The sequence below is a fragment of the Scyliorhinus torazame genome, chromosome 9, assembly GCF_047496885.1.
Source record: "Scyliorhinus torazame isolate Kashiwa2021f chromosome 9, sScyTor2.1, whole genome shotgun sequence".
NCBI lineage: Eukaryota > Metazoa > Chordata > Chondrichthyes > Carcharhiniformes > Scyliorhinidae > Scyliorhinus > Scyliorhinus torazame.
This window is the reverse complement of record NC_092715.1, coordinates 44,158,950-44,186,938: the sequence shown is the minus strand read 5'-3', so window position 1 is coordinate 44,186,938 and position 27,989 is coordinate 44,158,950. Positions and strand designations below refer to the sequence as shown.

Here is a 27,989-nt window from a genome sequence, read left to right as displayed (position 1 = left end):
GCCCATTCCAGGTCCCCCTGCAGGGGCGGTCCCGGAAAATCGGAACACCTCGGACTCCCCCTCTTCCGTCACAGGTGCATCTGGTGGGCAACGGGCAGGACAGGCTGGCAGCTCGCCATCCCAGTTGCCCGGGCAGCAGCCAGGCCCATCCAGGCTCGCTGCCCCAGGAAACGACCGCTAAAAGAATGGAATGACCTTGTGGCATAAAGGTTCAGGGACTAGGGCAGCACGGTGATTAGTGCTGCAGGCGAGGTCCCAGGTTTGATCCCGGCTCTGGGTCACTGTCCGTGTGGAATTTGCATATTTTCCCCGTGTTTGCGTGGGTTTTGCCCCCCACAGGGCAGGAATCATAGGAGTCCACCTCTAGTTCTGCTGTACCATCTGGGGAACCACCTAGACGTAGTCATAGACCAGTAAGGCCAGAACGTTAGGCACTGAGTAAGTTTGCATGGGTGCAGGGCACAGATTAGTTATAGGGGCTAGGACACGTGTATGAACTGTTTATTATTAAAATCACTTTCACACCTACAGAAACTGCCTCTGTGCTCTGCCTGATGTGTGTGGGGGTGTGGTGTGGGGTGAGTGCGAGTGTGCATGTGAGGGTGATAGAACGCCGGCCTCAGGTGAGTGGGTGGGTGGGGTGACGGTGGTTGGTGTTGGGTGGGTGGGGTGAGGGGGGTTGGCGGTGGGTGGGTGAGGTGAGGGTGGTTGGTGTTGGGTGGGTGGGGTGAGGGTGGTTGGTGTTGGGTGGGTGGGGTGAGGGTGGTTGGTGTTGGGTGGGTGGGGTGAGGGTGGTTGGTGTTGGGTGGGTGGGGTGACGGTGGTTGGTGTTGGGTGGGTGGGGTGACGGTGGTTGGTGTTGGGTGGGTGGGGTGAGGGTGGTAGGCTGGTGCTGTAGTGTACAGTCTGTGCCCATACTCAGCGATTCCCATGCCCCCCTAGTCCGTGAACCGGGCGGCTATCAGCCTGTTCTGTGCCCGCTTGCCCAGCCGGTAACGGTGGGCAGCCTCCCATCCATGTCCAGCCCGTCTGTCCTGAACATTTCCCCCATCCTCCTCATCTGGGGAGGTCTGCGCCTCGTCTTGCTGTTCCTCCCCTTCCCCCTCCTCTGCCTGCAGCACATCGCCCCTCTGCTGGGCTATGTTGTGCAGGACGCAGCAGACCACAGCGATGCGGCCGTCCCTATCTGATGGGTACTGGAGGGCCCCTCCAGAGCGGTCCAGGCACCTGAAGCGATTCTTCAGCAGCCCAAAGCACCTCCCTATCACACCCCTGGTTGCTGCATGGGCATCGTTGTAGCGGTTCTCTGCATCAGTCTGTGGCCTCCGTATAGGCGTCATCAGCCACGACCGTAACGGGTCACCCCTGTTGCCCGGCAACCAGCCCTTCAGCCAGGGAGGGCGGTCCTCGAACATGGTGGGGATGAAAGATTGCGCCAATATGAATGAGTCATGTATACTGCCCGGGTACCGGGCGCAGACGTGCAGGATCCTCATGCGGTGGTCACAGACCACCTGCACGTTCATGGAATAGGTCCCCTTCCTATTCGTGAACACGGCCCTGTTGTCCGCAGGTGGCCGTACGGCGACGTGCATCCCATCAATCGTCCCCTGGACCATGGGCATCCTGGCCACGGCAGCGAAGCCTGCTGCCCGGGCATCCTGGCTGGCCAGGTCCACATGGAACTGGATGGAGCGGTCTACAATGGCATACAGGGCGTCTGTCACTGCACGGATGCACCGGTGCACCGATGCCTGCGAGATGCCGGACAGGTCCCCACTCGGCGCCTGGAATGACCTTGTGGCATAAAGGTTCAGGGACTAGGGCAGCACGGTGATTAGTGCTGCAGGCGAGGTCCCAGGTTTGATCCCGGCTCTGGGTCACTGTCCGTGTGGAATTTGCATATTTTCCCCGTGTTTGCGTGGGTTTTGCCCCCCACAACCCAAAAATATGCAGTTTAGGTGGATTGGTCAAGCTAAATTGTCCCTTAATTGCGAGAAAAAATAATCGGGTACTCGATATTTATATTAAAAAATTAAAATTAAATAAAAGTTCAGGACCACCGTAACCTTGATGGCCACGGTGCCACGCGGTGCCAGGTGTGCCATCAGGTGGCAGATATTGGCTACGGTTTCCAGGCTCATCCGGAATCTCTCCTGCATGTCCTGTCCATGAGGTCCTGGTACGACGAGCGGGGCCGGTACACACGGGGCCTCATCAGGCGTCTCCGTGGCACCACCACCACCTCCACCTCCTCCTCCCCCTCCTCCTATCGGGCGGGCGGCCCTCCAGCCTGGGCGTCTGCCACCTGCCTCCCTGCAGCACGCTCCTCTGCGGCAGCCTCCGCCGCCTCCCTGGCACGCTCCTGCTCCAGCTCCCCCAGGGCAACATGTAGAAGTGCGGCTCCCTCCATGGCGGCCAACATCGCTGGCACCTGGCAAGGCAAACCCCCTCCCTGGCAAGCACCCTCCTCAACCACCCCCTCTCCTCCCTGGCGTGCACCCTCCCCAACCACCCCCTCCTCCTCCCCGGCACGCACCCTCCCCAATCCCCCTCCCCCCTCCCGGCATGCACCTTCCCCAACCCCGCCCCCTCTCCTCCCCGGCACGCACCTTCCCCAAACCCCCCCCCCCTTCTCCCCGGCACGCACCCTCCCCAACCCCCTTCTCCTCCCCGGCACGCACCATCCCCAACCCCCCCTCTCCTCCCCAGCACGCACCTTCCCCAACCCCCCCACTCTCCTCCCCGGCACGCACCCTCCCCAACTCCCCCCTCTCCTCCCCGGCACGTACCCTCCCCAACCACCCCCCCCCCCCTCCCCGGCACGCACCCTCCCCAACATCCCCCCTCTCCTCCCCGGCGCGCACCCTCCCTAACCACCCCCCCTCCTCAGCCCCTCCCCCACCCTTCCCAGCCCCTCCCTCCTTTCCTTTCCCAGCCCCTCCCCCTCCTCTCCTCCCTAGCCCCCCCCCCCCCCCCCCGCACGCACACTCCAACGGCTCCTGCAACCCCCCCCCCACCAACTGCGGCTGTGCTGTCCCCTCTCCGGCGGCCGCACACGCCAACCCCTATCTCCACACTGGCCGGCGTCAACCAGCACGACTAGTTGACGCCGTTAAATAGGTGGTTCGATTTACGCCGCTGTGACCCTTGGTCATGCCGGCGGGATTTCGGCCCATCCGGCCCGGAGAATTGGGGCGGGCCCGGGGCCCATTGCATCGCGCCAGTCCTCGCCATTCTGCGAGGTGCGCGGTGCAATTCACGTCGACGGGATTTTGGGGGGGGGCCGGAGACTATCACGGGTGGTGTCGGGGTGGTGTGTCGGAATTTACACCACCCCCCCGGCGATTCTCCGACCCGGCTGGGGGTTGGATAATCCCGCCCAAAATCTCACTCCTTCTTGAAATTACACAACATTTTGGCCTCAACTACTTTCTGTAGCAGTGAATTCCGCAAATTCACCAATCTCTGGGTAAAGAAATGTCTCCTCACCTCAGATTTAAGAGGTTTACCCCTTATCTTCAAACTATGACCCCTAGCTCTGGACTCCCCTACCATTGGGAACATCGTGAAGTTCGAGATGTGTGGATCTCGAAGTTCAGGTGGTGTGAGTCGTGAACGTCACCCGGTATGGCTCCCAAAGGATGTCAGGTTGCCAAAAGTGGGTCCCGGCAAAAAAGTTTGAAAAGCCCTGGCTTACAGAAGAAACGTGAATTCTTCAGCCTTTTGTTCAATGTGGAATTTCACTGGTTGAGGTTGAATTCTCTGAAATTTATTGTATTGAATGTCTCCCAGGGTTTTCCCAATCTTCTGCTGCAACTTAGTCTCTGTGAGGTTTCCATGGATTTTCCTCTAACATTATAGGAATGAATGGGGAAGTCCAAATGGAAACTCAACCCTTTAGTGCAAAGACACATTGAGTTGCCTGAGCCAGTGGTACTTCCATCCAATGCAAGAAAATATACAGGAGAGGCCATCAGAGCAGGGGGAGGGTGTGATCCTTAACACTACCTCGCTGTGGGAAAAATGCTTCCTAATCGAAGCTGTGATATTCTCCCTAATCAGTAGCGCAACTCCGCCACCCCTTTTGCATCCCCCTCTATCCCGCCTGAAACATCTAAATCCTGGAACGTTTTGCTGCGAATCCTGTCCTTCCCTCAACCAGGTCTCAACAACATCATAGTTCCAAGTACTAGTTCAAGCTCTAAGTTCATCTGCCTTACCTGTTATACATCTTGCATGAAAACAAGTTGCGCAACATGTGGTTCACTCCTTATGCCCACAGACCAATGAATGCCAGTATCACCCACATTCGGTAAGAGTAAATCTTCAACATCACCTTAATTTTGACCATGTACAGGGATAATTTTGTCTGTGGGAAAATATTGGGCTATGTCCGCAGGATCCGTCTGGTTTTACGACCCAGCCTGCCAAAAAATTGCCCCCCCTATAGCCAATCTCGTCACCCCCGGAGCACTTCCCACCAGTGCCCCCAGCCCCCGCCGAAGTCCCCAATGCCAGCGGAATGGCTTCCCCCCCCGACTTTGGCAGCGCTGGACTCAATCCGCAGCCACCACACGGGGTTCCCGAACGGTGTGAGCACAAGTGTCCCACGCCGTCGGAGACGTGGCCCATCGGGGGTGGAGCATTTGGGGAGGGCCTCAGGTGATGTCCTGAGGCCGTCAATACGGCGTGCGGCGTACTCCATGAGTACACCATTTTTGAAGGGGAGGAGCATTGCAAAAACGGCGCTGCCCAATCCCTGTCAGTTTCCTGATTGATGTGATTGGTGTAAACTTCCCTCACTGCATGGGCTGTAAAATCAATGTTCCACCTGGTCCATGGGGTTCCAAACTGCATTTGTGATATTAAAATTTCCTCTTTTTATTCATGTTGGCTGACAGTGGAGGATTATTTTGAAGCGGGCATCTGATAATCTGCCTGCAGAAGCATTAACTAGCTTCCAAACCCTTATCAAGTACCTTTACCTTCCCGTAATATAGTTGAACAAAACATCCAACTTTATAAACTCACCTCTAATTTTCCTAGACTCCAGAGAATGTAGGCCATGCTCTTCAATTTATCTGCATGGGCCTTTTTTTTTCTTTTCTTTTTTGTTATTCATCACTGACTGGGCCAACATTTGTTGCCCATCCCTGAGGGCATTTTCGAGTCAAACACATTGTTGTGGGTCTGGAGTTATATGTCTGCTAGACCAGGTAAAGACAGCTGACTTCCTTCCCTAAAAGGCATTCGAGAGCCAGGTGGGTTTTTGCAACAATTGACAACGGTTTCATGGTCGTCATTAGACTTTTAATTCCAGATTTTTATTCAAGTTCCACCATCTGCATTGGTGGGATTCAAACCCATGTCCCCAGAGCATGGTTCTCTGGATTGCTAGTCCCGTGGCAATAGCACTACGCCACTACCTCCCCACATAACCCTACCATCCTTAATTAAGCTCTTAAGGAGAGTCATGCAGACTCGTAGCTTTAACTCTGTTTCTCTCTCCACAGTTGCTGCCAAACCTGCTGAGCTTTTCCAGCAGTTTTCTGTTATTATTTCAGATTTCCAGCATCTGCAGTAGTTTGCTATTATTTGTAAAGGACAGTTGATTTGGCCTTTTACTTCCATCTTGACATACTCCGTTATTGCAGCAAGAAACTGTATTCTGTAACTATATCCTGCTCCGTGTCCATGGCAATCATTTAGATTTGCAGTACAGCACCACAAGCTTACTTCAGTAAATGCCTGATGCATTCATACAGGGTTACTTGAAAGAAAAATAGAAAGTTCAACTCCAAAGAGCACAAATGGGGGGGTGGGGGGGGGGGGGCAGAGGCATACTGGTATTGTCGCTGGACGAGTTATCCAGAGACCCAGAGTCATGCTCTAGGGGCCCAGGCTCGAATTGCGCCAGGGCAGATGGCGAAATTTGAATTCAATTTTTAAGAAAGTATCTGGAATTAAAAGTCTGAAGGTGACCATGAAACCAATGTTGATTGTCGTAAAAACCCACCTAGTTCTCTAAAATCCTTTAGGTAAGGAAATCTGTCACCCTTACCTGGTCTGACCGATATGTGACTCCAGATCCACACCAATGTACTTGACTCTTAAATGCTCTCAGGCATGGGCAATAAATGCTGGCCCAGCCAGCAATGTCCACATCCCATCAACAAATTTTTTAAAAATCTTGTAATTTGCCAAAAGAAAATGTACTAAGGTCATTACTGCTTGGCTTTTTCCAAAGTAGAAGGTATTTAAGAATAAAGAACATCAGAAGTAGGAAAGAGGCAAGGTGTCTGGCCCTTTGAACCTGCATCATTATTCTGTAAGATGGTGGTTGATCGTTCAATACAACATTGCTTTCTTGCCCCATCTTCATTCTCCTTAATGTCCAAAAATCTATTGATCCCAACTTTGAATACACTTAACAAATAAATACATTTCTTGAACACCCGGCTGTGGATTGTGAGGATTCACAACCCCTCACCCCCCAACCGAGGAAATTTCTTCTCCTCTCCGCCCAAAATGGCCAAGCTCTTGTTCTAAGGTGATGAACCCTACTTCCAGACTCTCCAACCAGGGGAAGAAGCCTCTCAAAATCAACCCTGTTCATTCCTCTTAGAATTGTATCCATTTAAATGGATCACCTCTCATTTTCCTGAACTCAAGGGAATGGTACGCCATTCAGGGTATCCACCCAGAATACCCCATCCATCCTAGGAATCAACCTATTGAGCATTTGTGGCACCCCGTTTTGAGACAAGTATATTGCTTCTTAGGTGTGGACACCAAAACTATCCACAGTGCTCCACATGAAATCTCACCAAAGCCCTGCATTATTGCAGCAATATTTCCTTAGTCATACACTCCAACCCCCTTACAATAAAGGCAAACATACCATGTGCATTCTGAATTGCTTGCTGTACCAGAATATCCTGTAATTAAGAACTGTTTTCTTTTAAATTCCAAACTCTCGGGTATCAAATTTAAAATGGTAAAATACACATAGCATACTGGACTGATTTAGGATTTGAAACATACAAAGAAAGCATAATTAGTTAGTTGTTGCGGCGACTGTTTTGCATATACTTTGTGCATACAGGTCACATTCTTCTCTATTTTAACGTTGGTGTAAACCCATTTTGAATAAACAAGTTGATGCCTCTGTTAAAATAGCGGGGAGAGAGAAATCTATGGGTGGAATCGTCCCAAAATTTGTCAGAGTGTCAGTTTCAGTCTGAAAATAGGCGTGTAGCTCTCCAGATGTACAGTAGAATTTTCTCGCTAAATTCTCTGTGCTGAGTATCCGAGGGCGTGGTTTGCACTGTCACTCCAACAGGGCCTGAAAGAGTTGACAAGGGGAAAGCATCGGAACGCATCCCCCCACTCCCATCACACATAAAGGGAACCCCTCCACAATGGGACTCCCCAGAGGACTAGTTCTCGGCGACCATGTCCCTCACCATCCGGAAGCTATACTTACCTGGGCGCCCCCGGCATGGTAATTTTTGAAAACCAGTAATGATTCACGCTGGAGTGACATCATGCCGGCTGGGAAGGAAGATACCTTGAGGTCAGAACTAATGGTGTCAATCCCGTAAATTGTATTATAGTGTGTGCAAATAAGGCTCAAACCCTTCCTGGGTGTGAATGTGATCGTGTTATTGGAGGGGGAGGCGGGGAAGGTTCAAACCCAAAATCTCACTGGCGCAAATCACGTTTTTGGCATCCAACAAGATTTGGCGGTCGTTATGGGCTTTGCGCCCGCAGCTAATGCGGCCACTAAATCATGGCCTAAAAGCAAGTGAAGCATTGTAAGGTATAATTCTTTACAGTCATTGCCAGGATTCAATATGTATTTTTTAAAAATCAGAGCAACATCCATTTATTCTGCGAAAGGATGTCAGTAAGCAGTTCTTATAATTAATACCATATAAGAATCTAAATAGCAGAAAATTATTACCAATATATTTCAGAGCAGCTGAAGTGTCACAGAGTGCTATTTTTAGTGCTCTAGTTAATGTGCCAGCCTAAATGCATTTGTGCATTAATTTTCATGAAGTCATGGATCAGTTCAAAATGAGCAGGCTGGTAAATAGTTAAATCAGTGCACACGGAACTTTACAGGGGAAAAATTCATTCACGTAGCACTGTTTCTAGATCCTCAATATTATAAATGGAAAAGAAAACCGTGCAGGTATTGGCCTATGGTGCTGCCTGTCCCCTCAGGAATCAACCTCAGTTTACGTAGCGCCAGTGGAGTTTTTTTCTCCCTCTGCCTAGGTTCGCGCAGCAGTGAAAGTTGCCATTGTGCATTTCTGATGATGAATGAATATTCTCCACAAACAAGTTTATTTGGGCAAATTCTTCAGTCACCTTAACAGGATTTGACAGTTCCACAGAAACGTGGAGATAATCAAACCAGAGATTTCTATTGAAGAGTGGGAATTGCTGATGTCACACAGCAGGTGGATCTTTTCCTGTTACATTCTCACAAGAGGGCTGCTTTTCGTTTTTTTCTGGAACCGTGCCTGACTTATCAATTTTATGTCTTGCCGGTGCCTTATCAACGGATTGACTTAGATGACTGACGATATGGGTCCCATCTAACCTGTTGATAAATTTCTAATGACCCCTTGCTATTTTGTTCTCCCTTCATTTTGTTTCCTGATTCCAAATGTCAAGGCGGTGTGTCAGACTTCCAAGTCCGGTGATGATATCCCACAAGAAACTCAGCCACGCAAGGATCTGCTGCCTCATTTAGATTCCAACGCGTCTCCAATCAGGGATTCTTCAACCACCCACCACACCCTACCCCAGAAGAATTAGCTTTGCTCTACTGCATAGAACCTCCATTTCAAATTATTTGTATATGAAGATAACATGGAAATAAAAATTATATGCCACAAGCACAACAAAGTGATATCACAAAGCACTTTTCAGTGGAGTATCTTCAGATATGAAAGGAATACATGTCTTTTATGAATTGAAAACATAGTCATTATCCTAGTGTGGGAGGTATTTGCAATTGGTGAACATTTCTGCTTACATATCAGACGCAAATGTGTGCAACTACTGATATTTTCAACTGTAATTTTTACACTACTATATATGACAAGAAGTAAAATCTGTCACCGTCAGCCATGTGGTGCATCAAATATCTTACAGAGTGAGTTAGGCATTGTTTATTAGCCAGTCTGGATAGGAGCAAAAGCAACAGGGTAGTTGTTACGGGGGACTTTAACTTTCCAAATATTGACTGGAAATGCTATAATTCAAGTACTTTAGATGGGTCCGTTTTTGTCCAATGTGTGCAGGAGGGTTTCCTGACACAGTGAGTAGATAGGCCAACGAGAGGCGAGGCCATATTGGATTTTGTACTGGGTAATGAACCAGGACAGGTGTTAGATTTGGAGGTAGGTGAGCACTTTGGTGATAGTGACCACAATTCGATTATGTTTACTTTAGTGATGGAAAGGGATAGGTATATACCGCATTGCGGGGCAAGAGTTTTATCTGGCGGAAAGGCAATTATGATGCGATGAGGCAAAACTTAGGATGTATCGGATGGAGAGGAAAACTGCAGGGGATGGGCACAATGAAAATGTGGAGCTTGTTCAAGGAACAGCTACTGCATGTCCTTGATAAGTATGTACCTGTCAGGCAGGGGGGAAGTGGTCGAGCGAGGGAACCGTGGTTTACTAAAGCAGTCGAAGCACTTGTCAAGAGGGAGATGGAGGCTAATGTAAAGATGAGACATGAAGGTTCAGTTAGGGCGCACAAGAGTTACAAGTTAGCTAGGAAGGACCTAAAGAGCGAGCAAAGAAGATCCAGGAGGGGACATGAGAAGTCTTTGGCAGGTAGGATCAAGGATAACCCTAAAGCTTTCTATAGATATGTCAGGAATAAAAGAATGACTCGGGTGAGAATAGGGCCAGTCAAGGACAGTAGTGGGAAGTTGTGCGTGGAGATGAGGGGATCGGAGAGGTGCTAAATGAATATTTTTCGTCAGTATTCACTCAGGAAAAAGACAATGTTGTCGAGGAGAATACTGAGATTAGGGCTACAAGACTAGAAGTGCTTGAGGTTCATAAGGAGGAGGTGTTAGCAATTCTGGAAAGTGTGAAAATAGATAAGTCCCCTGGGCCGGATGGGATTTATCCTAGGATTCTCTGGGAAGCTAGGGTGGAGATTGCTGAGCCTTTGGCTTTGATCTTTAAGTCAACTTCGTCGACAGGAATAGGGCCAGAAGACTGGAGGATAGCAAATGTCCCCTTCTTCAAGAAGGGGAGTAGAGACAACCCCAGTAACTATAGACCAGCGAGCCTTACATCTGTTGTGGGCAAAGTCGTGGAAAGGTTTATAATAGATAGGATGTATAATCATCTGAAAAGGAATAATTTGATTAGAGATAGTCAACACGGTTTTGTGAAGGGTAGGTCGTGCCTCACAAACCTTCTTGATTTCTTTGAGAAGGTGACCAAACATGTGGATGAGGGTAAAGCAATTGATGTGGTGTATATGGATTTCAGTAAAGCATTTCAGCAGTAAAGCAGAAAATACGGAGGCATGGGATTCAGAGTGATTTAGCAGGTTGGATCAGAAATTGGCTAGCTGGAAGAAGATAAAGGGTGGTGGTTGATGGGAAATGTTCAGACTGGAGTCCAGTTACTAGTGGTGTACCACAAGGATCTGTTTTGGGGCCACTGCTGTTTGTCATTTTTACAAATGACCTGAGGAGGGCTTAGAAGAATGGGTGAGTAAATTTGCAGATTACACTAAAGTCGGTGGAGTTGTGGACAGTGCGAAAGGATGTTACAAGTTACAGAGGGACATAAATAAGCTGCAGCGCTGGGCTGAGAGGTGGCAAATGGAGTTTAATGCAGAAAAGTGTGAGGTGATTCATTTTGGAAGGAATAACAGGAAGACAGAGTACTGGGCTAATGGTAAGATTCTTGGTAGTGTGGATGAGCAGAGAGATCTCGGTGTCCATGTACATAGATCCCTAAAAGTTGCGACCCAGGTTGAGAAGGTTGTTAACAAGGCATACGGTGTGTTAGCTTTTATTGGTAGAAAGATTACGTTTCTGAGCCATGAGGTCATGTTGCAGCTGTATAAAACTCTGGTGCGGCCGCATTTGGAGAATTGCGTGCAATTCTGGTCGCCGCATTATAGGAAGGATGTGGAAGCATTGGAAAGGGTGCAGAGGAGATTTGCCAGAATGTTGCGTGGTATGGAGGGAAGATCTTAAGAGGGACGGCTAAAGGGCTTGAGGCTGTTTTCGTTAGAGAGAAGAAGGTTAAGAGGTGACTTAATTGAGGTATACAAGGTGATCAGAGGATTAGATAGGGTGGACAGTGAGAGCCTTTTTCCTCGGATGGTGATGTCTAGCACGAGGGGACATAGCTTTAAATTGAGGGGAGATAGATATAAGACAGATGTCAGAGGTTAGTTCTTTACTCAGAGAGTAGTAAGAGCATGGAATGCCCTGCCTGCAACAGTAGTGGACTCGCCAACACTAAGGGTATTCAAATGGTCATTGGATAGACATATGGACGATAAGGGAATAGTGTAGATGGGCTTTCGAGTGGTTTCACAGGTCGGCGCAACATCGAGGGCCGAAGGGCCTGTACTGCGCTGTAATGTTCTACGTTCTATGTTTAGCCAGACTCAAAAGTAAAGCTATTTATCATTATATCTAAGATAGCTACAAAGGTTCCAAAGTCCTCTTGGAAGAATGACGAGGGAGCACGCAGAAGAAATATCCATTCGGCCAAAATGATCTTCAATGCTTCAGTGTATAAACATATATGAATGAGTGAAGACAGTATGGACTGTTCTCAGTGCTCAAGCAAACTGCTAACAGTCTGTGTCCTGGCTCATACCAGAAGAATGGCTATTCATATGAGTTGCTCATGCCCATGAACCTGCACCTCATGGCAGGTTAGCTCTTTCGTACATTGAAGAGAGCAAAACCAAACTACTGCAATGTGAGGCTTGCACCTATTGCTATGTAAAGTGTGTTTCTATGGTCCAATCAGATATTATCTTCAGAGCATATGCAGCCCTCTAGACCTTCCCATGAGATCAGAATCTGTAGGTGTCCCAGTTCTACCGTTGAGGGGAGTTATAGTTTCGACAGCTGTTCTTGATGGCTTAAAATGGTGGGAAAGGTCAACAAGTGTGGACATCTTGTCCCGAAGTATTCTTACGCTTTAGATATGCTTGGGCAAAAGGCAATTATATTCAATTATTCAAAGCAAAACAACTGTCACTAAAGTTTGGCAAAGAATAAAGTGACATGGGATTTGCTTTAGAAATTCTGGTGCAGACAGAGTGTCATAAGTTGACTTCAATTAAAGTAGGAAAGCCCAGCAAAATGAGAATGTGATTCTGTACATTTTTTGTGTCATTGTGCACAGATTATTTGAACTTTGCTGCTGAATTCTTTCATCATCTTTTTTAAAAAAAATGCATTTCTCAGAACAGTTTTGGGCGAGGGTACCTTCCCTCTCTCACTGCACCCCTTCCCCAATAATCTTGCCAGAAAGCAATGAGTGAAACTGGGATTTGTATTTCCCACCAGTCTCGGAGAACCTTTCCCAAGTAAATCGACTTCGTGTAGGTGTCTGGAGGTGGAATTATGGCAAGTTATTTGACTAGTTCATCATAATCATGGGCCCAATCCTATATTTTGAACGCTGACTACATCCACATATCGTTCAGCTGGTGGCATTTGGCATATTAGGGCTACGATACCATGACATAGGGACAATGATTCCAATTCTGATGGCACTTGGATTAGGTAATTTAAGACCGACCAGGGGTAGATCTTTATGCATTCCTCATTGGCAGAGCTTAGCAGTGCAGCACATGGTACGTTGGCAGAATTCTTCAAACCTTTCCTCATCTTTAGTTATTAAATATATTGTTCAATATTTTATCAACAATCCAAAAGTGTTTCTCACTGCACTGTAAATCAATTTTTCCACTGCCTCACGAGGGTATGAAACCGGATTACAAAATTAACAATTTAGTTAGAGAATGAATATTAATAAACCTTCCAACAGAATGAACACTTGTTTATCTGTAAACACAATGAAAATGGTAACAGAAAACAAAATGCTAAACCTTGCGCTTAAATTGCTCTGAGAACAAAGGAATAGACTCACGGTTGTTGCTTGGCATCAACCCCAGATTCACCAAACTGTTATTGACTTGAGTGCCTGTTGAAAGAAAGTCAAAATATTGAAGCAATCAGGAGCAAAATATGTTATAAAAATTCTTTCTAACCTATACATATAGCTTTATCTGTGATGGGTTTACCCATTATATTTCCAGCTGCCCTCTCTCACCCTCACCATACCACACTTGACAACTTTTTTCTTTGCAGGATCTCATCTGGTTGCAGGCGAGACTAGGCTTAAACAAGGGTTTTGTGCAGGAAAGTCACACAAGCATTGAGAAGAAAAAAACAATCAAGTTGAGCCTCATGGTTAAAATACAAGCAACTGAAACCTTCCATACACGGGGCGATGGATTCTCCGCTGCCTGCCGCCTTTCCCGATCCAGCAGAGAGTCGAGCGGAGGCCTAAAAACAGGTCCGACCCCTCCACCAGCAGTGGCGGTGAGCCTCCATCAGCGGTGGCAGTGGATGCCCTGCGCCAGCTGAAAGATGCAAATGGGTCATCTGTATCCATCTGCATCTGATTAAGGGTTGAAACCCCAATTGTCCAGCCCCCTGTGATGCTCCAGTCCTCTCAGCCGGAATTCACGGGGGCGTGAATTGGTGCAGGTATTTTCAAGCATGGCCTTGATACAATGGATGATGTGGTGTGTCAAGGAGGTCAATACATAATGGAGATGCCCCCCAGTGGGAGGCCTCCCTCCCGCACACAATGGAAATTCGGTCCCCTTGCTTGTCCCCTCCCCACCCCTGCAGCTCCCCCCCATTAGAGCCCCATCAGAAACACCACCCCACCACCACCAGAGATACCCAAAAGAGTAGGAACCTAATTCAAATACATTTTACCATACTGAGCGAAACCCCAGCCACGTGGCCCACAGCAGTGCAAAAGTAAGAGAATCGCCGGCGGGCCATGCGAATCACGCCACACTGCCCAGATGCCGGGATTCTGCGGAGAATCGGCACCACTGGGGCCGGCGTGGTTGGCGCAGCGCCGCTTGGGGTATGCGGCGACTCTCCAGCCCGGGATGGCGCACTGATTCTCGGGTCCGGATGGGCCGAGCTGCAGTCACCAAAAAGCCGAGTCCCGCTGGCGCCATTCTATCGTCCTCTGAGCCGGCGGGAGCTTACCGTTGAAGGGTCCGGGGGCCGCCTGTGGGGGGGGGGGGGGGGGGAGGGGAGGGGGGTCCGACCCTGGGGGGACCTCCGTAGTGGCGTGGCCTGCGATCGGGGCCCACCGATCGGCGGGGCCGGCCTCTTGATCGGGGAGGCCTCCTTTGCTCCACGCCGGCTCCTGTAGCACTGCGCCATTTGGCGTCAGGGCCGGCGTGGGTAAGAAGGCCACCGTGCATGTGGCGCTGGCCCAACTGCACATGCGCGGACCCCGCAGTGCTGGGTTCACGCTGGGATCGGCATCTGGAGCGCCGTGGGCCGCTCCAGCACCGAGCTACCCCACTATGGCCCGGAGAATCGGGCCTCGGAAAGGTCGCTGACGCCGGAGTAAAACACTCCCGTTTTTATGCCGGCATCGGCACTTCACCGCCCAATGGTAGAATCGCGTCCAAATCTCTCTAAAGGTGCTGGCAGACCTGCTGAGTTTTTCCAGCACCTTTCTGTTTTTATTTCAGATTTTCAACATACGCAGTATTTTGGCTTTCGGCCAATGGTGGGCAGACCTGCAACCCATCAGGAATCTGAGTACAGCCCATGAGACATTCTGTTGACCACTGCCCATGTGCAGTGTTGCCAGATTCAACTGGTTTCCACCGCATAGTTTTTTTCCTACCAGTATGAATGAGGTGATACGCACGTAAAGAAAGGGTAAGTGAAGTGCGGTGCGTGCTGATTGCACACAACATTGATTGTGAGAGCACTCCCTCTGGGTCCAACTAAAGCAGAAATACTTACTTTGTTTATACCATTTGAAGTTCTAGTTCTATTAATATATGAATGATTAAGCCTTTTCTGTAACCCGTTATGCATATTTTGCATGTGTGAAATGTAGTCAATCTTATTCATGGGGTCATGGTTAGTGAACATGCCCAATTTTAATCTTGCAGTCCACTGACGTGAAGGAGGACCACTTATCCGGCCAACTCACCAGACTAGGTTGCCTATCACTGTGCTGGAATGCCACACTTCTTGCATCGTATAAAAATTTCATCCAAGCCAACAAAATGAATTTGCAGATGCGATGACTGTCCCAACCAGCTGTGGGCAAAAGCCAGCTGTTTATAACTCCTAATCTCTAATGTGGTGCTAATGACACCATTGTTACCTGCTCCGAAATACAATGGGTTTCAACCAGGGGCCTTGCTAGCCCAACAGCTCAAGCCAAAGCCACCCTGTCACATGACCGAGACATTGAGCTGTTTGAACTTTAATTTTACTGTTTTTAACTTTTGGCTTCACTCACTGTTTGACCTCAGAAGAGAAGTAGGATTCCGGGCAATCAGTCTGTCTTTTTCCATCATTTTACCATCGAGCAGGTAGCAGCAGAAAGAGCTCCATCCAGGTAACTTGCCTGGTCCAAATCTGCATTGTGATCTACTAGGACATTGCACTTTCTGCATTTGAGCTTCACGACTAATTCATTTCTATGTGTCTTCCCCCACACTGGAAGTCCTTGCTTCTGGAAAGACAGGTCAGCCTGCAACAGTAAGCTCACTATCTACTGAAGGAATGCACCATTGGTCTGTTGATTCTGGACACTGGACTCACTTAAAACCATAATTCTAAGGCCCTATACCCCTTTCTTCCCCTTTTCTCCTATTGTACGAATGTAAAACAGGCGGATGTTGCAAAATCTCTTTCCCGTGTTTTGTGTGTAAAAAAAATCAACCCTCTTAATTTATCTAATCTCGAGTTTGCTGTGAGATTATTAATAGAAGATTAGAACACTCCAAACTAAAGGGTTGGGGGAAATACGTTGCCACTAATTAAGGGGAAATTAGAAATCAAAAGCACCTTCTGCTTACAGACAGATAGTAAGAATAGAAATCAGGGCTGTTTAAATTAATCCCCCTGCCCATCCGTAACCGTAATAAAATGTTATTGTTTATTGCGAGGTAAATTGAATACAAAAAGTAGGGAGGTTATACTTCAACAGTAAGAGGAAGCCTCCATTAAACCTCTGTGCGCAACCTCTATGGCTTCAGATTTGTTTGTGTTAGTCTAGAAAGAGATAATACAACACAGATTAGAGTGCGTTATAAGAAAAACAGCCTTTAAGAATGCCAAGGCAATGCATGAGGATGCTGATATTAATTTGTTAGAGCACAGCAATGAGCAGTGACAGAGCTGATGTGAATACTGAACTGTGTGTAGTAAAGGTTTAAGATCACAGAGTTTGGTTATTAATTGCAGTTTGCGAAGGATAGAAACAGGGAGGCAAGCAAGGGAAGCATTATAATGTCACAACTTTCTAGACGACAAAAGATTTCACCAGCGGTGGAGAGGGGGAGGGATAAAGTCGAACAATGTAATTTTGAGGAGTTACACAGTATGTGAGAAAACTGAAAAGAATAGGCATTCTTTAGTACGGTTGGCATTCTTTGAATTAAGTAAAAACTGGTTGAAACATTTCTCCTCAGCTTTCATGTTCGGCTATTCTGAATGGATTTCTCGTTGAATGGAAATGGTTTCATTGTTCAACTGCTCCTGTTTGGGGACCCAGCATCATGCACACGTTACAGCTCTTTTTGTTTTAAGTATCCGGATGCACCTCATATTCCAGCCCTAAAATCAAATCATCAGCGAATGATTACTTGTTGAAAATGCTGAAGACATCTTGATTCAATATTTAAATTCTGGATTTAAATGCTGCTTTTCATTCCCACTAGATGTCTTAACGTGCTTTACAACTAATTAAGGACTTTTGAACTGTAATCACTTATGTAATGGGGGAAGCTCGACAGCTAATTTGCCCAGAGCAAACTCCCACAAATATGATATTGATCGCATCATCGTTGCTTTTTTCACGACGGTGATTGAGGAATAAATAATGGTCAGGCTGCCAGGGATATCTGTCCTGCTGTTTGTTCAAATAGTGCCCAGGGATCCTCGACACAAGCAGACTGAAGGGACCTCAGTTTAACATCTGATCTGAAAGAGGACAACTCCACGAGTGCAATTTTCCAGACAGACAGGTGTGGCTGGAATTGAACCTGGGTCTCTGGTGCTGTGAGGCAGCAGTGCTAACCACTGTGCCACCGTGCCGCCCTTTCCTAAAAAGACACTCGCACCGGGTGGCTTGTTACTGCATAATGATCATAGGGAATGGAAATAGATTGAAAACAATATCGTACAGCTCAGGGGCAAAAGAACAAAAAAGAAATGACAGCCTTTATTAATATCTTTTGATACATTTAAGTGCAAGATCTCAAGCATGGCAGTTGCATGCTAGGTGCAAGACATTTTTTAGATTTAGACTTTTGGAGATTTACCATGAGATGAGACTGATGTGCTGGGAATATAAGGTGACTGTCATGATATTCAGATAAACATCATGGTGCAAACACACATACACACTGACGGACATATCAACGGACCAATCAACACACACACAACATTACAGCCAATCACAAGCAAGAGCACACGCACTATAAAACTGGGAACACCACAGTTCCCGCTCATTCCAGCAGGAGACAGCTCAGGGCACAGAGCTCACAGCAAGCTACTCAGACATACACCATGTGCTGAGTGCCTCTCAAAGATAGTGAAAGGGCTGGGTCCACAGGTTAAAGGGTAAAGAACGAACCACAGTCATAAGTTTACAGATGTTGTTATTGATAGTAATAAAACAGAGTTGTACCATCTGCAACCGTGTTGGTTCGTCTGTATAGCGGAACACCCAACACGACATAGTACCAGGATTGGAACCCAGCAACTGTGAGACCTACCTACACATCTTCAGGAATCCGCCATCCTGCACCATGGACACCATCAGCCCGCCGCAGCCGCTCCAAATCGCTGGAAACCTCGGCGTCAACTGGAAGCTGTTTAAACAGCACTTCCAGTTCTTCCCAGAAGCCACAGAAAGGGAGAATGCTTCGGACACCAGAAAAATCGCCCCCCTCCTCTCCACGGCGGGGCAACGCGCCATCCACATCTACAACCCCCTGGTGTTCGCGGACGGCGAGGACAAGACGAAGTACAAGACTGTCCTTCTTAAACTCGAGCAGCACTTCAGCGTCGAGGGGAACGAGAGCTTCGAGAGGTACGTCTTCCAGCAGCTCCTGCAGGGTAAGGATGAGCCTTTTCAATCTTTCCTGACACACCTCCGTATCCTCGCGCAGTCCTGCAGCTATGAGGCCACCTCCGATTCCATGATTCGGGACCATATAGTTTTTGGGGGTCACCTCGGGCACCCTACGCCAGCAGCTCCTCAAAATTAAGAGCCTCACCTTAGCCACCGCAATCGAAGCCTGCGTCCTCCATGAAAACGCGACCAGCCGGTACTCCCAATTCCAGGCGGCCGAATCGGCACAGCAGGGGTCCTACGAGGCCGAGTGGGTCCAGTCGATTGAGTTCCTCCCGGCCCGCGGCCCGGACAAGGGTAGCCATTTCGCGCACTTTCCGCAGCCTCCCGCTCTCGTACGCGCCAAAAGAGACATCGACGCAGAAGGACGCGACGCGCAGGCATGCTCGACGCAGGACCGAACTGCGCATGCGCGATGGCGCAACGAACGCCATGATGTCACAACATGTGGCAACTGTGGATCCGCACATTTAAAGCGGCAATGTCCAGCAAAGAATTCGCAATGCCTTCGCTGTGGCAAGATGGGCCACTACGCTACCTGCTGTTGAGCAGCTCAACCTGCCAACACTCCCCAATTCCGCCAGCATCGCAGGGACGTGCGGGCCATTCAGCCTCCATACACCGAGTCATACCCTGACGATGTACAGACTGGTGATGCCGACAACCGGGAAGCCTTCCGCGTCGCGGTCATTGACAGGAACCGGATGTCCCCAAGCAGGACCCACCAGCCGATGCCAGTGAACAGCGTTAATCCGGGTGATGAATGGTGTGCCACCCTAACGGTCAACCGATCACCAATCACATTCCGTTTAGACACTGGTGCCTCCGCCAACCTTATTGCATGGGCAGCCTTCTACGCCTTGAAGGTCAGACCACCAATTCGGCCATCCCGCTGTCAGATGGTCGATTACAGCGGAAATGTTATCCCGGCCATGGGATCCTGCCAGCTCGAGGTCACACACAATGCATACACAGCCACACTGTCCTTTGAGATAGTTGGATCATCGAAGGACTCCCTGCTAGGCGCACAGGCGTGCAAGGTTCTCCACCTTGTTCAGCGGGTACACACTCTGTCTCCAGAAGGCACGTCCGACTTCCCGGATGCAGAATTTAGGGCACAGCTCCACTCGCTCCTCACCCACAATCAGGAGGCGTTCGAGGGCATGGGCACACTGCCCTACACTTACAGAATACGGCTCAAACCGGCCGCCACCCCGGTCATTCACGCACCTCGTAGAGTCCCACCACCACTCAGAGACCGCCTCAAGCAGCAGCTGCAGGATCTCCAGGACAATGAGTGTTTTCCCGGGTCACGGAGCCCACGGAGCCATGGGTCAGCTCCATGGTGTGGGTTAAAAAGCCCTCTGGCGAACTCAGGATCTGCATCGACCCGAAAGACCTGAACAACAACATCATGAGGGAACACTACCCCATCCCCAAATGGGAAGAGATCACGAGCGAAATGGCCCGGTTTAAATTTTTACAAAGCTTGATGCCTCAAAGGGTTTTTGGCAGATTCAACTGGATCAGTCCAGCAGGAGGCTGTGCACATTCAACACTCCCTTTGGCAGGTACTGCTACAACAGAATGCCGTTTGACATCATCTCGGCATCCAAGGTATTTCATAGAATGATGGAACAGATGATGGAGGGCATCGAAGGGGTGCGCGTCTATGTTAACGACGTCATCATCTGGTCCACCACTCCACAGGAGCACATCAGTCATCTCCAGCGTGTCTTTGCTTGGATACGAGAACACGGCCTGCGCCTCAACCGAGCCAAGTGTTCTTTTGGCCAAACTGATCTCAAGTTTCTGGGGGACCACACATCCCAGTCAGGAGTGCGTCTGGATGCAGACAAAGTGAGCGCCATCACAGCCATGCCGCAGCCGGCAGATAAGAAGGCAGTGTTACGCTTTCTTGGGATGGCCAACTTCCTGGGGAAGTTCATTCCCAACCTTGCCTCCCACACAACAGCTCTTCGCCACCTAGTGAAGTAGACCACGGAGTTCCAGTGGCTGCCCGCACACCAGCAGGAATGGGAGGAGCTCAAGATTAAGCTCACAGCCCCGGTATTGGCGTTGTTCGACACCTCTCGAGATACGAAGATCTCGCCTGATGCCAGCCAGTCCGGCATTGGGGCGGTACTCCTGCAACGGGACGACACTGCATCATGGGCCCCGGTCACCTATGCCTCGCGGGCCATGGCCCCCACAGAACAGCGCTATCCGCAGATCGAGAAGGAGTGCCTGAGTTTGTTAACCGGCATAGATAAATTCCACGACTATGTGTATGATCTCCCTCAGTTCACCGTGGAAACCGACCATCGCCCCCTGGTCAGCGTCATACAAAAGGACCTGAATTAGATGACCCCTCGCCTCCAGCGCATTCTGCTCAAGCTCCGGAGGTACGACTTCCAACTGGTCTACACCCCGGGAAAGGACTCATCATCGCGGATGCCCTGTCCAGAGCAGTGAGCACACCGCCCGATTCGGAGGGGTTCGTATGTCAGGTCGAAGCGCATGTGGCCTTCACATCGGCCAATCTGCCAGCTAATGATTCAAGTCTGGCCCGTATTCGCCGGGAGACTGCAGCTGACCCCCATCTACAACGTGTGATGCGCCACATGATGGGAGGGTGGCTCAAAGGACAGTGCCCACAATTCTACAACGTCCGGGACGACTTGGCCGTCATTGACGGTGTCCTCCTAAAGTTGGACCGGATTGTGATTCCACACAGCATGCACAGGCTGGTCCTCGAACAATTACATGAAGGCCATCTTGGGGTTGAGAAGTGCAGGCGGAGGGCCCGAGAAGCTGTATACTGGCCGGGCATCAGCGACGACATTGCCAACATGGTACTCAACTGCCCCACCTGCCAAAGGTTTCAGCCGGTGCAAACCCCTGAGACGCTTCAGCCCTATGAGTTGGTAACGTTCCCCTGGGCGAAGGTGGGTGTGGACCTTTTTCATGCGCTCGGCAGGGACTACGTCAGCATTATAGATTACTTTTCGAATTATCCAGAGGTCATACGCCTGCACGATTTGACATCGCCCGCTGTCATCAGGGCATGCAAAGAAATCTTCGCTCGCCATGGCATTCCGCTTACTGTCATGTCGGACAATGGGCCCTGTTTTGCAAGCCAAGAATGGTCTTCTTTTGCTGCTTCGTATGGCTTCACACACGTGACGTCCAGCCCTCTGCATCCCCAGTCAAATGGCAAGACGGAGAAGGGCGTCCATATCGTCAAGCAGCTCCTCTGCAAGGCTGCTGATGCCCGATCGGATTTCTGCTTAGCCCTGCTGGCCTATCGCTCGGCCCCACTATCCACTGGCCTCTCATCAGCCCAGCTGTTGATGGGTCGCGCCCTCAAGCCCACTGTGCCATCCATTCTTGTTCCTACACCCGACCATGCTCCAGTACTGCAAAGAATGCGACAGCAGCGTGCTCAGCAGAAGGTGGCACATGACACTCGGGCAACTGATCTTCCTGCCTTGGCGCCTGGAGACAACGTCCACATTCACCTACCAGAGGGTGGCTGGTCGGCAACTGCAGAAGTTCTCCGATGCGTGGCTCCCCGCCCGTTCCTGGTTCGCATGCCTGATGGCTCCATTCACCGGCGTAATCGCCGGGCTCTTCGCCTGCTTCCGCGCTCGCTACGTGATCATACACCGGTGCCACGCCCTCCTGTTGTTCCTGATGTCGACTTCGTGGAGCTTCCTGCCACTATGCCTATTCCTCTATCGCCCGTGGCCAGGCCCATTCCTCAGCCGGTGGATCCTGACCCACCCTTGAGGCGGTCAACCCAAATTCATCGCCCACCTACTAGGCTGGACTTATGAGCCTGTTTGAACATTGGACTCACTAAAGTGTTATGCCACAATGGTAATATGGTTCTCTTTTTGTCGTTACAGGAATTTGTTTGTGATGTTTGATGATTACACTTGTTTTGTTTATGGTACAACCGCGTTGCTATGTTGTACCTGACACCTTTCTATGTATATAGTTTAGCCTCGTGTACATGTTGTAGATATTGCACACACACATTCAGCTGCACTCAGTACACATCTATATTTATTACCACATAGGCACATATTTTTGTAAAAAAGGGGGGATGTCATGATATTCAGATAAACATCATGGTGCAAACACACATACACACTGATGGACAGATCAACGGACCAATCATCACACACGCAACATCACAGCCAATCACAAGCAAGAGCACACGCACTATAAAACGGGGAACATCACAGTTCCCGCTCATTCCAGCAGGAGACAGCTCAGGGCACAGAGCTCACAGCAAGCCACTCAGACAGACACCATGTGCTGAGTGCCTCTCAAAGATAGTGAAAGGGCTGGGTCCATAAGTTAAAGGGTAAAGAACGAACCACAGTCATAAGTTTACAGATGTTGTTATTGATAGTAATAAAACAGAGTTGTACCATCTGCAACCGTGTTGGTTCGTCTGTGTAGCGGAACACCCAACATGACAGTGACTTCCTGCTGCTGCTTTGTGTAAGTCTGAAGCTGATGTACGGAGAATTGGACTGTATCAAAGGTTTTGTGAGCTTTGTGGCTTTTCTACCTCATCCGCCTTTTGAGGGAAAATGGAGGTATTCAGTGGATAAACTTCCATTTTGTTATCCTTTGTCTAACTGCTGCTCCTTATTTGCCACATGAATGTAATTATTAGGGAACCACCCATCCTTGCCTGTACTGATAACACAACTTTAACACCGATTTCGTACAATCGCTATGTACCGCAATCAGGAGCCAGAAATTTTTATTGCAAAAAATAATATCTAAATAATAATGCAGGGAACAGCTGCAATGGCAACTGGCATTCTTGGAATAACCTGACATTACAATGCTCTTGTTATATTTTTGATTTAGCGTTTGAAATCCTGTCAGTGCTGAAAGGATTACTCTAATCCTCGCGACCCCAGTTCCAATCATTAATAATACATGTTTTTTGTGGCAATTTAAAATCCTGCTGGTGACCTAATTTAGACCAGAGCATTGCTCTGCCAATGAAATATGCACCTCGAGGCCACTGATGTGTTATGAAAGATTGTGGCACTCCAAAAATTCATTCAAAATTTAATACTGCGGTACAGCAACAATCATATCTACAATAATATAGTGTTGTGCTTCACTGTATATGCATGAACTTATCTTCTGTTTCACTTGAAAGTTCCAGGTACACTGACTTTGAATTATCTCACAAGCTGTCATTCTGCCACCTTGAGGGTGTTGCGCCATTTCGTTCCTTGCTTCTCAAGTTCCTTCGGAAGGTTGACGCCGGGGATTTTTGAGTTTGTCCGCTTTTCGTCAAACCCCTTTTCTTTACGCATTCATGAAATGTGGGCACCAGTCAGTGGCAAGGCCAGCATTTGTGGTCCATTGCTAATTGCCGTTGAGAAGGTGCTGGTGAGTTGCCGCCTTCAAACACTGAGAATTCTGTAGCAGTTTGGCCTAACGGAGTGGCTTGCGTGGTCATTTCAGAGAGAGGGCAGTTAACCACATTAACGTGGGTCTGGACTCACAAGTAGGCCGGAGCACCGAAGGATAGCAGATTTCCTTCCCTGAAGGGGATGAGCAAACCAGGTGGGTTTTTAACAACAATAGTTACCCCATCACTGAGACCAGCTTTAAATTCTAGTTTTTGTTTGCTGTTAATTAATTGAGATTATTGATTAAATTGAAATTCCACCAGAGCTCTGGCGGGGCCTCTGGATGACCAGTGGCATTACCACCATACCACCGTCTCCCAACTCTTATGAGACAAGCAGGCACATTGGGAAAAATGTCCACTTTCTGGGATATAAATTTCCATGATATCAGGCAGCTATTACTTTGAACAGTAATGCCTGCCATCAGCATTCCACTCCCTCAACCAATTCTGATGCCCATCCCTGAGTTGTAATTTTGCTTGTATTTTGTATTCCTGCAAGGAAAAGTGGGAAATTTACCATGACAACAAAATGTATCTATGTAATGCCAGAAACAAGGTAAAACCTCCAAGCTCCTTCACAGAAGCATTATCAACCCAAATGTGACACCGGGCAACACACGTAGATATCAAGGCAGATAAAAGAGGTCAGTTTTCAGGTACATCATAAAGGAGGAAAGAGGGGTCGAGAGGTGAGAAGGTGCAGGAGACACATCTAGATCTTAATAATAATAATCTTTATTGGTGTCACAAGTAGGCTTACATTAACACTGCAAGACTTTCCTGTGAAAATAAAGTCGCCACTCTGAGGTGTTTGTTCGGGTACATTGAGGGAGAATTCAAAATGGCCAATTCACCTAACAAGCACGTCTTTCCGGACTTGTGGGAGGAAACCGGAGCACCCGGAGGAAACCCACACAGACACAGGGTAGAACATGCAGACTCCACACAGGCAGTAACGCAAGTCGGGAATCGAACCTGGGACGCTGGAGCTGGTGAAGATGATGTAAACTTCAGGAAACGTTTACGGTTATGACTAACCACTTGCATAGAATGGACTGGTTGACATTTGGTCCACCAGAAGGAAGCCATGTATCAAAACCAACCCCGATAAGAACAAAAGACATTGGAGCTAGAATTGGCACTTTGGACCCACTGAGCCTGCCATTCAGTAAGATCATGGCTGATCTTCTACCTCAACTGTACCTTCCTGCACCAACCCCTGTGTCTCTTGATTCTCATGATTTCCAAAAATCTATTGATCTCTGACTGAAATATAGTCCCAGGTTAAAGTCCAACAGGTTTGTTTCAATCACTAGCTTCCGGACACTGCTCCTCCCTCAGGTGAATCACCTTCACCTGAGGAAGGAGCAGTGCTCCGAAAGCTAGTGTTTGAAACAAACCTGTTGGACTTTAACCTGGCGTTGTAAGACTTCTTACTGTGCTCACCCCAGTCCAATGCCGGCATCTCCTCATCATGAAATATAGTCAACACAGCTCTCTGCGATACGGAATTCCAATGATTCTTAAATCCTTGAGTGACGAAATTCCTCTTCACCTCAGTTCTGAATGGTTGACTCCATGCTCAGGAGTGTTCAAACCAGGCCAGTGAAAACCCAGATTGGCAACACTTCTGTTTAACAGATATGGAGCGTCCAGTTTCCTAACACATGGACACAGGCTAGCAGAGTAGTCATGGCAACTAGAATGTAATATTGAGAGATATGAGGTGATGCATTTTGACAGAAGGAACAGAGAGAGAAACGCAATCTACAATTAATGCCACAATTCGTGAGAATGTGAAGGATCCTGGGAATGCATTTTCATGAACCTTTGAAAGTAGGAGGACATGCAGTGTGAGACTGCTTAACAAAGCATATGTGATCTTGGACTTCACAAATAGAGATATCGAGGGGCGTGATTCTCAGAGTTGGGAGTTGGCCCAATGTTGGGCGGCACTGGGACCAGGAGATCCCAATGGAATTTCCTTTGAATCCACCCCATGCCGGTGAGAAAGCACACTTTTTCGCAGCCCTTGCTGCTTAGGTTTAAAGGCCCAAGTTTAAAGGTCTAGCTGCTTATGCTTAATATGATGGTTAGTAAATGAATGAGTGAATGGATGGGGTGGGTATGGTGGTGAGTTAAGTGAGTCAGGTGTCAGCTGGGTAGGATGGTGGGTGAGGAGGGTGGTAGGTGGGTAAGGTGGCAGACGAATAGGGTGGCAGGTGGGTGAGATGGTCTGTGTGTAGGTCGGCAGGTGGGTAGGGTAGCAGGTGAGTGAAAGGGACATCTCCAGGATTCTCGATGGCAATTGCACCCTACGGGATCTAAACAGATCTCATAGGCGTCATGATCTGGGTCCCTCCTGTCTCGTAAGTCTAAGTGAGGTTAAGAATCCAATTAGCCATGCTTGTGGTGGTTCTAATAGCCACCGAGCACCAATCGGCCTCACTGAGGACACCCCAGACGAGCACAGTTCAGTGCTGGTCCCCACAAGCAGGGACTGGCAGAACAGTAGCTGGGGGGGTGCAGGTCTCCCAGTTGATCAGAGGCCCCTGAATGGTTAGCTTCTGGGTGGCATCTTGGCACTGCTGATGCCACCTGGGCACCTAGGCACTGCCAGAATGGCACCCTGGTAGTGGCGCCATGGCACCCTGGCAGTGCCAGCAGAGTGCCAGCCTGGTACTACCAGTTGCCCAGGTGGTACTGGCAGGAGCACCATCAGGGTGCCAAGCTAGCAGTGCCAAGGTGCCAGGCTGGCATTTTGACCACATGGGGATCAGGCCAGAGGGTGTTCTGCCCACTTGCCCATGTGAGGTGGAGTGCGGAGGAAGGGCTCAATTATCCCTTGAAAGGTGAGTTGGGGCTTAAGGGTGGGGTGGGGGGGGGGGGGGGTTGTCTCATCGTAGAATCGAGTGATTGGGATGCCATTTTGTCCTGCTCATCAATGCAGGAGATTATACATTGCAGCCTCAGTGTGGCGTTCCCCGCTGGGGTACTAATACAAAACAAATTGCTGTTAGATAGCGGGATCATTAGGACCTCATGGTGGCGCGGTGGTTAGCACTTCTGTCTCACGGCGCTGAAGGCCCAGGTTCGAAACCGGCCCCGGTTCATTATCCTTGTGGAGTTTGCACATTCTCCCCATGTCTGCGTGGGTTTCACCCCCACAACACAAAGATGTTCAGGGTAGGTGGATTGACCAAGCTAAATTGCCCCTTAATTGAAAAATAAAAGAATTGGGTACTCTAAATGCATTTAAAAAAAGATAGCGGTGTCATTCTGAACACACCTTATTTTTTATTAGTTAGGTCGCACCTCGTATTCCAACAAGGTCCCCTGAACTATCCTTGTTCAAGTCTGTAGAGATTCATAGCTCACCCTTGTTACTCTTGTTACTCTTCTTTCTATTGTGTCCAGAGCCTGTACATCACTTTTGTAGCTTGGCAACCATATCTGGACACAATAGCGTGGTCTGACCGGTTTGAACAACCTCATTATAACCTTGTACAATGTTCGTAAATATCCCTGCGTTAGTTTTTCTACTTGTTCCACCACACCTTGTCTGATTTTCCGGCCCTTCTCTACTGCAGAATCTTCAGGTCCTGCCAAAGGTGACCCTCCACCCCCACCCCATCCCCGCCCCGCGCGGTGAATCCAACACCGTTTCTCATTGGAATTGATTGTGCTCCACGTGGCGCCGGTGCTAGCCCCTTAACAGTCGCTGAATCAGTCCAAGTGCGCCACCAGTTTTGCTGTCCTGGAAGTCCACAAATCCTGCCCCGGCATCAACACTTAGTCTCAGGAAAGGAGAATCCCGCCAAATAACTTTTGCTTTTCCTGTTCTTTCTTTATCGCCACACACCAAACATCAACCTTAGCTAAGAGAACTGAAATGCAGGCGGTACTCAATTTGCTAATGACTGAGGCATGCTTCATACTCACACAATCCATTCCTGTTGTGCAATTTTCATGTTGTGTTAAGCCACTTACTTTAAAGAGGTCAATGCATGGATAGAAATAACACATACACAGTCATGGAATATGTGAAATTTTAGCATTCACCGAATGCAGGAAGAAGATTG

General features: G+C 48.8%; 1 protein-coding gene across 22 annotated transcripts in view; it reads right to left on the bottom strand.

Annotated features, from left to right (window-relative positions):
• LOC140429166 (teneurin-3) overlaps positions 1 to 27,989 on the bottom strand; it is a 3,593,949-nt gene that overhangs the window by 3,237,216 nt on the left and 328,744 nt on the right. For all 22 annotated transcript variants that reach the window (XM_072515817.1, XM_072515806.1, XM_072515811.1 and 19 more), the window contains exon 2: positions 13,179 to 13,232. The gene's annotated coding sequence lies outside the window, so the exon portion shown is untranslated. The remainder of the gene's footprint in view (positions 1 to 13,178; positions 13,233 to 27,989) is intronic.